At 42.7% G+C, this 12,270-nt stretch overlaps 1 long non-coding RNA gene across 1 annotated transcript; it reads right to left on the minus strand.

Annotated features, from left to right (window-relative positions):
* Window positions 1–8,519: 8,519 nt before the first annotated feature.
* On the minus strand, window positions 8,520–10,941 carry LOC119905748. Its single transcript, XR_005444873.1, has 5 exons — window positions 10,607–10,941; window positions 9,844–10,086; window positions 9,648–9,751; window positions 9,273–9,546; window positions 8,520–9,175 (listed from the first exon to the last, which is right to left on the minus strand). It is a non-coding gene; the product is annotated as an uncharacterized LOC119905748 (long non-coding RNA).
* Window positions 10,942–12,270: the final 1,329 nt, after the last annotated feature.

The raw sequence follows: 12,270 nt of genomic DNA on the forward strand, positions 1-12,270 counted from the left end.
GTGCTCTGGTGGGGTATAAGGTACTATGAGCTCTTTAAGATAAGATGGTGCCTGACCATTAAGAGCTTTGTAGGTAAGAAGAATGATTTTAAATTCTATTCTGGATTTTACTGGAAGCCAATGCAGAGAAGCTAAGACAGGAGAAATATGATCTCTTTTCCTGGTTCCTGTCAGAACACGTGCTGCACCATTCTGGATCAGCTGAAGTGTCTTAATAGACTTTTTCAAGCAGCCTGATAATAAGGAATTGCAGTAATCCAGCCTAGAAGTAACAAATGCATGGACTAGTTTTTCTGCATCATTTTTAGACAGGATGTTCCTGATTTTCGCAATATTACGTAGGTGAAAAAAGGCGGTCCTTGAAATTTGCTTAATGTGAGACTTAAATGGCATGTCCTGATCAAAGATAACTCCAATATTCCTCACAGTGGTGCTGGAGGCCAGGGGGATGCCATCAAGGGAAACTATATCTTTAGATAATGCGTCATGGAGGTGCTTAGGCCCCAGAACAATAACTTCAGTTTAACATTAGAAAATTACAGGTCATCCAGGTTTTAACATCCCGAAGGCACATTTGAAGTTTAGCTAACTAATGAGTTTCATCTGGTTTGATCGATAGATATAACTCATCATCTGCATAACAATGAAAGCTTATGGAATATTTCCTGATAATATTGCCTAAAGGAAGCATATATAAGTGAACAGGATTGGTCCGAGGACAGATCCTTGTGGAACTCCATGACTAACTGCTTTCTCCAGGATCTTAGAGAGAAATGGAAGGTTAGATATAGGTCTATAGTTGGCTAAAACATCCAGATCAAGTTTGGGCTTTTTCAGAAGAGGTTTAATTACAGCTACTTTAAAGTACTGTGGTACATAGCCTGTTGATAAAGATAGATTGATCATATCTAGTATAGTGCTGACTAAGGGTAAAACTTCGATAAGCAGCCTAGTCGGGATGGGGTCTAAGAGGCAGGTTGATGGTTTAGATGAAGAAATCATTGAAGTTAGTTGGTAAAGATTGAGGGAAGCAAAGCAGTCTAAACATATATCTGGTTTTACAGCTGCTTCTAAGGTTCCTGAGTTTAGAGATAAGTTGGTGCCAGTTGAGGGCAGGTCTTGGTGAATTTTGTTTCTAACAGTTATAATTTTATCATTAAAAAAGCTCGAAGTCGTAACTACTGAGGGCTATGGGAATACCTGGCTCAATAGAGCTGACTCTCTGTCAGCCTGGCTAAGAGTGAGTACACTCTATTAATGACGAGTAGTACGCTGCTCTGGCATTACGGAGGGCCCCCTATAAGTTTTAAGACTATCTTGCCAAATTAAACGAGAATTTTCCAGTTTGGTGGAACGCCAATTCCTCTCAAGTTTTCGCGATATTTGCTTTAATTTGCGAGTTTCAGTATTATACCATGGAGCTAACCATCTTTGTTTTATTATTTTCTTTTTAGAGGGGCTACAGAGTCGAGTCTGCAGCGAGCCTGCAGCACTATCAACAAGATGATCGATTTGGGAGGGACTGAAATTAGCATAGGAGTCCTCCGTTACTTCGTGACTTGATAATGAATTTAGAGCTGATGGAATCGCATCCTTAAATTTAGCTCCAGCACTATCAGACAGACATCTTGTATAGAAATTTTTGCCCAATGGCGAGTAGTTCAGCAATACAAACTCAAAAGTTATCAAACAGTGGTCAGACAAAGAGGGATTCTGTGGAACACCACTAAATGTTCATTTCAATACCATACACCAAAACAAGGTCGAGGGTGTGGTTAAAACAGTGAGTCGGTTCATGAACACTCTGAGAAAAGCCAATGGAATCTAACAGAGAGATAAACGCAGTACTGAAGCTGTCATTCTCAACGTCCACGTGAATATTAAAATCCCCTACAATAATAACTTTGTCCGTTTTAAGGACTAAAGTTGCAAAAACTCTGTAAATTCAGATAAGAATTCAGAGTACGGGCCAGGTGCTCAGTACACTATAACGAAGAGAATTGGTTGCAGTGATTTCCAACTTGGGTGCGAAAGACCAAGAACAAGGCTTTCAAATGAGTTATAATTTAGTTTAGGTTTAGAGCTGATTAGTAGGGTAGAGATAGCTGCAACTCCACCTCCTCGGCCTGTGCCTCGAGGAATGTGAGTATTAATATGACTGGGAGGGGTGGATTCATTTAGGCTAACATATTCTCCATCACCCAGCCAGGTTTCAGTAAGACAAAAGACCTTAAATTTCACCGTAATCACAGGAACTGTGTGTGTATATTGCTTAACTCCAAGTCCCTGTCACGAGAATTTACCCCTTCGATATGAGATGACTGTTGATTTAAGATAACTGAGCAATAATTAACTTATTATTATTAACTGATCACTAGTGAATAATTATATAATTATTAACCGAGACCCTGGGCGAACGGAATCTTGGGTGGAAACAAGAGATTTATGAATTAATATTCTCTGAATATAAAATTTCATCATTTGTATTAATTAAAATTAAGAAATTAAGTTTATTATAATCATAAGTAGACATGCTACACGGATCACTAAGTAAGTTTATATTTGATGATGAAGGCTTTTGGCTGTGGTGCATATGTCCTGAAGTTACTGCTAGTTACTGTGTTTAAATCCATGTTCAAACTTTGTCACTACATTATCTGTAATGTACAATAAATTTTTGTAAAGATCTACAAGTCCTCAAGTAAAACACAGATATTACTGAATGTGACGGTATTAGGTGCACAACAATTTGTGTCACAAAAAGTGTCACAAAGTATAAATATTCAAATAAAATTTTTAATCTTGGGTTTACAAAATGCACCAAACTGAAACAGACCTGAAGACCCTGATAGAGGATGTTTAATAACTGCTGAACATGATAAACATGTGAGTGTATGTGGTCATACATTCTGTATGAACAGTTTGCTCTTCTCTCGCTATTTTTTAAAAATCGTTTATCAATCATCATAAGATGTTACATAAACACCTCAGTAACCGTGGCGTAAGAGCATGTCAGGAAATTCTCTCCACACTGCGGTCTGAAGTAGAAGAGTCTGTAGGTGTAGGTACCAAATCCGTGCTGCCTGCCAGATCCCTATCCCTTACTTGTCAAATAGGAAGTTTTGCGTGTCTCATGTCTCTTCGTTCTGTCCAGTTAAATATGGTGTGCCTCAGGGGTCGATCTTAGGACCCATTTTGTTTTCCTTGTATCTGCTTCCCCTTGGACATATTATCCATAAACATGGCATTTCTTTTCATATTTATGCTGATGACACACAAATATACTTGCCCGTCAGATCCACAGACCCTGGAATGCTGAGTTCACTTAACAACTGCCTTTGTGAAGTTAAAAAATGCATGTCAAATAATTTCCTCAAGCTGTACTCCGACAAAACAGAAATCCTGGTCATTGGGTCCCAGCAGATGGCAAATCAAATACTGCCATCTGCTGGGTGATCTGTAAATCACATTAAGCCTGTTGCAAATGTGATAGGGAAGGCAACAGGGGTTTAGCGCTAGGACCCAGGTAAAGGGGCAGAGTCTATAAATAGGGAAGGGAAGATCACCTGGTCCTTTCTTTCTGCAGTCACACACCTGAGGGAGCAGCTGAGGCCAGCCTTTGTTTGGTTCTTGATTGGGTAGGCTCTATTTTTAAATAGGTTTTACTTTTAAAAATGTGTTAAAATCTAAGGCTAATAATGCATTTCAAGAACTAGATCTTAGAATAATTGTAGTTTATTTTATTAAAGAGAAGTTGAAGAATTGTTAAAAAACCTGTTATTTATTAGACTTCGTGGTGGTGAGGGTCCAAAGCTTGGCGTGATTGTCCAAACACATCAGCTAAAGCACAGGTATGTGTAAGATGGTTTTAAACAAGATTTTAGCCTTTTTTTATATAAATGTAACAGGAATATTTGAAAATATAGATCCCAGTCACCTGCATGCCTTCAACGGCGGGAGGGGAATGTGTTTCTAAGTCAAACATTGCTTATGTTTCATGAAATGTTTCTTTTAAAGTGTTTTTGTATCTTACTGTGTTTTTGTTTGTCTTGTTTCAAATAGAAGTTATTAGGAGAGCCAACCACTGTTTTTTCCCACCGGTTAGTTTTATTGTGCTCACACTAGATCCTTGAATGGGCCATATTTTGTGTTTCTGGCTGTGTTAAAGGGGGAAACTGAAAGACAGAGTAACCATTTTGCATGGGTGTTTTGTGTAATTGGTGTGTAGCATGCAGATAGTGTTTTTCCATAGTATTTGGTTTAATTGGTTTGAGTGTGTGGGTTATTTCCTTATTTGTTTATCAGTTTGGTTATAATTTGTCGGTGCTCAATTCTACATCAGTTTCCCTGGTAACGCAGTCTAGTTCTGAATTGTGTTTTTCTTTTGTTTTGATGTAACAAATAAACTTTATATTCCTATACTGATATAGTAGCCTCTGGTCCAGTTTGTTCTGGCACTTGTGTATGAAGCAGCGTGTGGTTTACACAAAGAACCTTGGTGTTTGGTTTGATAGTAATTTAAATTTCAAGCAGCACACCACAAAGCTTGTTCAAACATGTTTTTATCAACTTAGAAATATAGCAAAAATTCGATCTATGTTAACTTTTAAGGACACCGAGACCATTTTACACGCCTTCATCTCATCACGCCTGATTTATTGCAACAGCCTTTTCACTTGTTTAACCCAAAAATCTATTGATCGACTCCAGACTGTCCAGAACTCAGCTGCCAGGCTTTTCCCGAGGAAATCAGGTCATCTGAGTCAGTGAACTCTTAAGTCCCTTCTTAAAACATACTTTTATAGGAGAGCCTTTCCCGATCTTATTTGACTTTATTTTATCCCTTTATTTTATTCTATTTTACTAATGTTATTTTTATCTTAAACGTGTATTTTAGTCTTTTCAATGTTTTCATGCTTTTATCTTGTATTGTTTTGTATTATTGTCTTTACACTTGTTAAAGCACTTTGTAACTTGTTTTTGAAAAGTGCGCTACAAATAAAGATTATTATTGCACATGCGCAAAAGTGCTCTTGTCTGTCAAGATCTATATAGTCTATGGTCAAGAGTCTTTTTGGGGGGATTTCCATTGCTAAACTAACGGCTATCGCTACCAGAGAGGCAGCATAATAAACTCCTGTCTGTAGGCCGACTCGACACCGTCCCGGATGAGGCAGATGACCGTTGTGTCGTCAGTAAACAAGATGACAGATGGGTCTCCTGTGGTGCAGTTGTTGGTGTAGAGGGAGAAGAGCAGTGGGGAGAGCAGACACCCCTGGGGGACGCCAGGGCTAATAGCCCGGGTGCTTGATGTGATGTTCCCCAGCCTCACCTGCTGACTCCTCTCATTCAGGAAGTCTGTGATCCTCTGACAGGTGGAGGCTGGCACAGTGAGCTGGGTGAGTTTGATGCTGAGGATGTCCGGGATGACGGTGTTGAACGCCGAGCTGAATTCCATGAACAGGATCCTTGCATATGTTTCAGGATGTAATTCAGTCCCAAGTTGACTGCATCATCCACTGACCTGTTAGCAAGGGGCCTGTAACATCCTTCAGGTGGGCCAACACCAGTCTTTCAAAGGAATTCATGACTTCAGATGTCAGTCAGGACGCCGGTAGTCATGTAATCCAGAGATGGCGGGTGTTTTTGGGACCGGGATGACTGTGGAGCATTTGAAGCAGGAGGGAACTTCACACAGCTCCAGTGATCTGTTGACGATCTGAGTTAAGATGGGGGCCAGCTGGTCCGCACAGATTTTCAGGCAAGATGGAGAAACACCGTCTGTGTCAGGAGCCTTCTTGATCTTCTGCCTCTGGAAGAGGTGGCTCACGTTCTCTTCACAGATCTTGAGTGCAGGTGAGGGGTCAGAGGGGAGTGGGAGTGTGTCAGAGGGGGAAGGTGACTGTTTGAAGATGGTGTTGGAGTGGGGAGAGGTGTGACTGTGGGCTTTTCAAACCTACAATAAAAGCCATTCAGCTCGTCTGCCAGTTTTTTATTACCAGCAGTTGTTGGGGTATGGTCTCTTGTAGTTGGTGAGTGTCTGCAGGCCTCTCCACATTGACGCAGGGCGTTGGCTGCAAAGCTGTTATTTAGCTTTTCAGCATAGCACCTCTTTGCTGCTTTGACCTCCTTAGTCAGAATGTTCCTGGCCTGGTTGTACAGGACTCTGTTCCCACTTTTGGTCGGCACACACATGTCCTCACAAAAACTGATGTCACAGTGTCAGTTAGTTCGTCCAGGTCAGTGGCTGCAGCCTCAAAAACACTCCAGTCAGTGCAGTCAAAGCAGGCCTATAAATCCGGCTTTGACTCGTTGGTCCATCTTTTCACACTCTTTATAAAATGGACAGGGACACTTAATATGCTGTCTGTACTTTGGGAGTTCATGGCAGAGGTTTGCTCTTTTGAACTCACCAAGAACTATGAGCAGGGAGTCTGGATGTTTTTTCTCCACGTTAGTTATCTGGTCGGCCAGGTGTAGTAACGCCTCACTAACACAGGCCTGAGGTGGTCCAGACAAATGGGACCTTCTTTTGTCAGACATCAAGCCTGACCGACCCAGCATAAGGAGTGATGTCACAGGTTCAGGAGTGCTGGGAGGTCCAGCTGACCCATCAGGGCATCTGATTTTGCATAATATATAACTAAATTGGTTGGTTGGTTAAACTGAGACCTTTTTGCACTGGGCTCTCTTCAATTCACCTGATGAATGTCTGCTCTCTAACCAACAAAATGGACGAACTGCTTCACCTCAACAGTACTAACTCGGACTCGGATCTGCCGCCCTCTGTTTCACCAAATCCTGTCTCACCGAGCGCATCCCGGACAGCGCACTTCACCTACCGGCATTTAATCTCATCCGCATGGATCGCTAAAGGGAGCTCACGGGAAAAACAAGGGGAGGCGGACTCCGTTTCTATATAAACGAAGGTTGGTGCACAGATGTCACAGTGTTGGAAAAATCATGCAGCCCTCACTTAGAGACATTATTTATAAACTGTAAACCGTTTTATTCACCGCGGGAGTTTTGCTCATTTGTCCTGCCAAGAAGCATACCGTTCATTCTTCTCTGTGGAAAGGGGGGAAAGGAGGGCCCGTGCTCATGCTGCGGAGCAGAAGGTTTTCGGTTCGATCCCCAGCTGGGACAAAGATGGTTTGTAAAGCAGGTGCAGAAGATCGTGGAGGAGTAGAGGTGAGAAGGTGTCGGTATGGACAAGTAAATTCTGAGAAGGTATGACTGTTGAACATAAAATGTGTTCTCTTTAATATGTGCATATATACACTGTATATATATATATACTGCAAATGAAAAAGAGCACTGTTTGTAGTTTTGTGTTTCATCCATCTCCTCAGACTGAGGCCTCCAGCCGGGCTCCAGCAGCAGCAGCTCTGATTGTATCGACCAAATGTGCTGAAATAGCACAAGATATCCTTTCTGTTGTTAACCTCAGTGAGATCATGTGTGCTTAAACATAGTCACAGATAGATGCCTGTATAACCAGCTATCAGTTTTTATTGATTTATTTTAGGAGGCCTGATTGAGCAGCAGATGCCATCAGGGACTGATGGTCTGGCTTTCTGATCTGGTACCTGAGGACAGCTGGGAACTCCTCCTGGTGTGTCAGATCAGCTGATCCAAGATGTCCTGCCTTCATGCCGCGGACTTCCTGTGACACGAACAGCACTCCTGGTACTCCATGCCCATGAAGCACCAGCGGCGGCGTCCTGTGGCAGCCCTGAGCACACTTCTTGACGACTGGAAGTGTTTAAGCTGACAGTTTGTTAAGTGCCAGCTGTGCGTACACCCTGTGGTATTTTGTTCTGTGAGATCTGTAAGGGAACTGGGCTTAAAATCTGATAAACAGTGTGTTGGAACTTGGATGAACGTGACTGAAACAGAGAGATAACTTGAGAAGAGTAAAGGTGAGGATAAGGAGATGCTGTCATTAAATGCTGGGAAAGCCAGAAACTGCTTAATGACCCCAAACACACATGAATATGCAAAGATATGCAAATCTGTGGTTTAAAACTTCATGCAGAGCTTAATCTCCAGTTGTGTTACTCAGAATTGAGCTTTTAGAAATAGTCATATTGCAATAAAGGCTTACAAGAGACCTGAAGTTTCCGTCTGCGTCTCATCTTTGAGTATTGTTTGACGAGTTTAAGTTTTATGGACTAAAGAAATGTCCCATGGCATGGTCTTCAGAGAGGCCCTGGACAGCCTGAGCTTCGTGGCCCACTCCAGCATTCAGGAGGCCCCCAAACACACATCCTGTTGACAGCAGGAGCTCATGTACAAGCTTCATCAGAGTGTGTTGATCGTATAGAGTGATAACAAGTCTGCAGCATTAAAGCTCTGATTACAAGATGATTAATGCAGCTGACAGATTCAAATAATGTTAGGTTTGAGCACGATGCATGTTAAATCTTACTCCCAAGTGTTGCATTAAACGTCATGTTGACATGTCAGGAGTTGTGTAATGCTTCAGATATGACCAGGAATATTACAGCTTCCAAACAAAGTGCACGTTTATTCTTTTATTTGAAACAGACAGGCTGGTGAACATTGTGGAGCATTTAGCAGCAGAATAAATATATAATAAATAAATCATGATAAAAAAAAAAAAAAAGTCCCCTATTGTCCCTTTCCTTGGTCCTCTGCTCGCTGCCTCCTCATCTCCTCCCTCCAAAGTTTGCCCGCTGGCAGCCGCGCAGTATGACACACCTGCGATGCGGGTGTGGCCAGTGTTGAGCCTTTTGGGGTGGCCACACCTGCTGCAGGTGTACTGCGATATCGCTGCGAGACCCCTGCTGCAGCAGCAGCCTCGGCAGCCTTCCTCTTCCTGTATGCCGTTGTCCTGGGCACACGCAGGGCTCCAGGAAGAGGAGGAGGCTGAACAGCAGGGGCCGATGTGACTGTGCCACCCGGGAGCGGCGCTGGAGGAGGAACAGGAGCAGGGAGAAGGCCACCCGGAGGAGGAGCAGGAGGCCAACTGCTGGATGTTCCCGTCTACTCCTCGTCGGGGATGTCGTAGTTAAAGGGCTGTCCTTGTCCCACCTGCACAGAGGACAGCCCTTTAACTGGAGGGAGTGTATGGTCAGCAACAGCTGGAGCAAGGACGACGCCAGTTCCCTGCTCCAGCACAGACCTCTCCCTCTTCTGGCGCCGAGAGAACCTGGAAGACAAACAAAGGCTGTTTAGTTTCTTAGCTTTCACCAAAAGTTCAGACTACAAGATTAACACACAGCAACAAAGCTTAATCTGAAACTCACCACTGGGACTTCTTCCCCTTCGCTGCCTTGAACCGCCCCTTGGGCTGCCTCACCCGGAGTCTGGGAGGGTCAGCTGGATCACCTGACCCGCTGCTGCCACCATATCAGGCTCGAAGACGGTGGGGTCCTTCACATAGTCTTTGAAACCCTCGTCCACGGCCTCCTCGAGCGACTCAACGGCAGTGGCCTCGTCCGGAGTGTCAGGGTCCAAAGCTGATATCCTCAAGCACTCTGCCCGTCTGCTGGTACAGGAACTCCATGCCGATGAGCTCCCCTGTCACACAGCAACAACAGGAAGGATTTGTTAAATACGCAGCAAGTTTGGTGAAGTCCTTAACCACTAAAACCACCACTGTAGGTGTGCAGAGGCGCCACCTGGCCCTCAGCTGCAGTCGGTGGTGCAGCTGCGCGGTCCTCATTCCACCTCACCAGTCCATCGGCCAGGAACGCCTGGAAATGCTTCGCTTTAGCTCGGGTCCCTGAGGAAGTAGGTTGTGGAACAAAAATGTAATTACTTGTGCATGAAGTGTGAATTCAGAATATTTAATCATCACAAGACACATTAAGGTACCTGGGATGAACCCGTTGAGGTGGAAGGACTCCAGAGATGTGGAGCCCCTCGCGCAGCGGTAAACCAGCAGAATGGAGGCGGGACATTGAGAATTTGGAACAAATCCGCGTCTCTCATTGGATGCGCAAAAGTTTGATACTATGAAATTGGTAAGATATTAACTGGATTTCACTCAACAGCCATGGGATCAGTTGTTTGTCTTTTATTAACCAATCTTTGGTGGGCAGTAAGCAGTTGAAAAACCTCAAGAGAGATGACAAATACAAGTTATTATCCGAGTTGATAGCCAAAATAAAATTATTCACATTTAACTCAGATAAACACATTTCTGCCATTATAAGTTACAACGTTTCCAATTTTAAAGTAAATGTTATCCAAATAAATACCCATAATTTTAAATCAAATGATCAGAATTAGTATATTTTTAGCCAAATGCAATACAAAATATTTTAGTAGTAAAAAATTCTATTTACTTTCTAATCATTAGTTTTAAGCTGTATATTTCTAGTAAAGAATTATTATAAAAGGTATCATAGCCACACAACTAGATATGTTGGTATTTTAATTTTCAAAATGTATATTTTCTTATCTTTCCTTTTCCCCACTTGTTTGATAAAACCAAACAACATTTGAAGTTACAAATACCACTGCAAAAAGTCCTATCAAAGTCAGCAAGAGTTAAGAGTCTGTGTTTTACCAGAGCATCATTAGCACTGCACTGCTTAAGTCAATCTAGCCAAAATATGGCCAATATGGCGCTTACCGGCTGTCCTTCAGTTTTGTGGGGGGCTTGGTCTTGCACAATCACTTTAATGACAAAGATCAAGTTTCCTTGGTTTTGTGGTGCTATAAATGCTCCTTCCACTGCGGTCTAAAGACAACAACAGAGCCAGCTACTGGCACGCTCAGATTGCCTGGAAGATTTGTTCCACCTGGTTCACCACTGATTGAAGGGGAGGAGGGGCTCCCAGGCAGTTTGTCAGCGCAGGAACAAATAGAGCCTTCTGATTGGCTGTCGGTTTTCCCGTGGCCGGGACACGCCGAGACGGATACTGCGCAGCGACTGGAGGGAGACCAGGGAGGCGGGACATCGCCGGGAGCTACCACTGGATATGAAATTGGAACATATTGGAACATTTGGAACAGAGATAACAGAAGAGCCTCAAAGAAGAGAGGAGGCAAGAAGATAAAGGTACATAAGAAGGCGGACTGAGCGGTCGCACTTTTTGCAGGCCATGTAAATTGATTTTTAAAAAACCTTCAAACTATCAAAAAACCACTTGTCACTGCCACATGCCCCAGGCACAAAGTATTTAGAGCAAGCTAAACCACTTTTAATTTTCCTGAGCTTCCTTCAACATGTACTGTATCACTATGGCTGGAGCTAGCAACGATCATGGCTACTAACTAAGCATGTGATGATGAAGAAATTGATTTGATGGAACAAACCGAAGAGGTTTGCAGTTCTTCCCCAATTTTTTTATGCTTTTGGGCTTTGAACAGAAGAATTGATCTCATATATACAGTATTTGCAATCAAATCTCCTGTCTGTCCCCAACATTACAAAGGTCCTGCTACCTTTATCCTTCTGGCGGGTCGGTATCTATAAAGCCAAGTGCTTATAGTCCATATTTGTGCTGCGGATGAGAATACTGTACCAACTGAGTCTCTGTCACTCTCTGTTTGTTTGAGTCCTGCACAGGGGCGTCGCACAAATATCTGGGCCTTGTACATAAGCATGCTCTATTAGCCCCTCCCCACATCCACGGCAATTTGTTAGTATCTTTGTGGGCCCTCCTCACATGAGGGCCCTTAGCCTCAGACACCCCGAGTCCAATACCCCTGGCCCTGCAAGCACAATACCAACACCTGTCTCTCTCCCTAGTTTCTCCCTCATGTCCTCTTTTCATTCAGTTGCTCTTCCTGAGGTTTCTTAAATTTTTTTCCTGTTAAAGGGCTTTGAGGGAGTTTTTCGTTGTCCAAAAGTCTCCCCTTAGAGAAAATGTGTGATTTTTGACATTGGGCTATAAAAATAAAACTGATTTGATTACTGAGATCATCAAATTAAATATATTTATAAAGCATATTCAAAAACATCCAGAGTTTGCCAAAGTGATGTACAATTAAATAATATCAATTTTAATTTACTTAAAGAAACAGACGGAATATTCTATCGGAATAATGGAATAATATATCCTGGCCTGAGTTGTTCTGTACTTTGAATGTTGTTTCAGTCTGTTTCCTGTCTTGTCTGGTTTTGGTCTGTGTTTGTAGTCTTTTTGCCTTGTCTGTTCAGTGTTCTGATTCTTGTTTCAGTCGGTTTACATGGTTCGGGGTTCTTGTTCCATGTCTTGTGTTTTTCTCTGATTTCCTCTGTTTAGTTTATTCTTATGTTAACAGTTCATGTCATTCCTGCTTTCTTGTCTT

This window comes from Micropterus salmoides, unplaced genomic scaffold (assembly GCF_014851395.1).
Source record: "Micropterus salmoides isolate LMB-PRFRI ecotype aquatic unplaced genomic scaffold, ASM1485139v1 Ms_hic_scaffold_16, whole genome shotgun sequence".
In the NCBI taxonomy this organism is placed as follows: domain Eukaryota; kingdom Metazoa; phylum Chordata; class Actinopteri; order Centrarchiformes; family Centrarchidae; genus Micropterus; species Micropterus salmoides.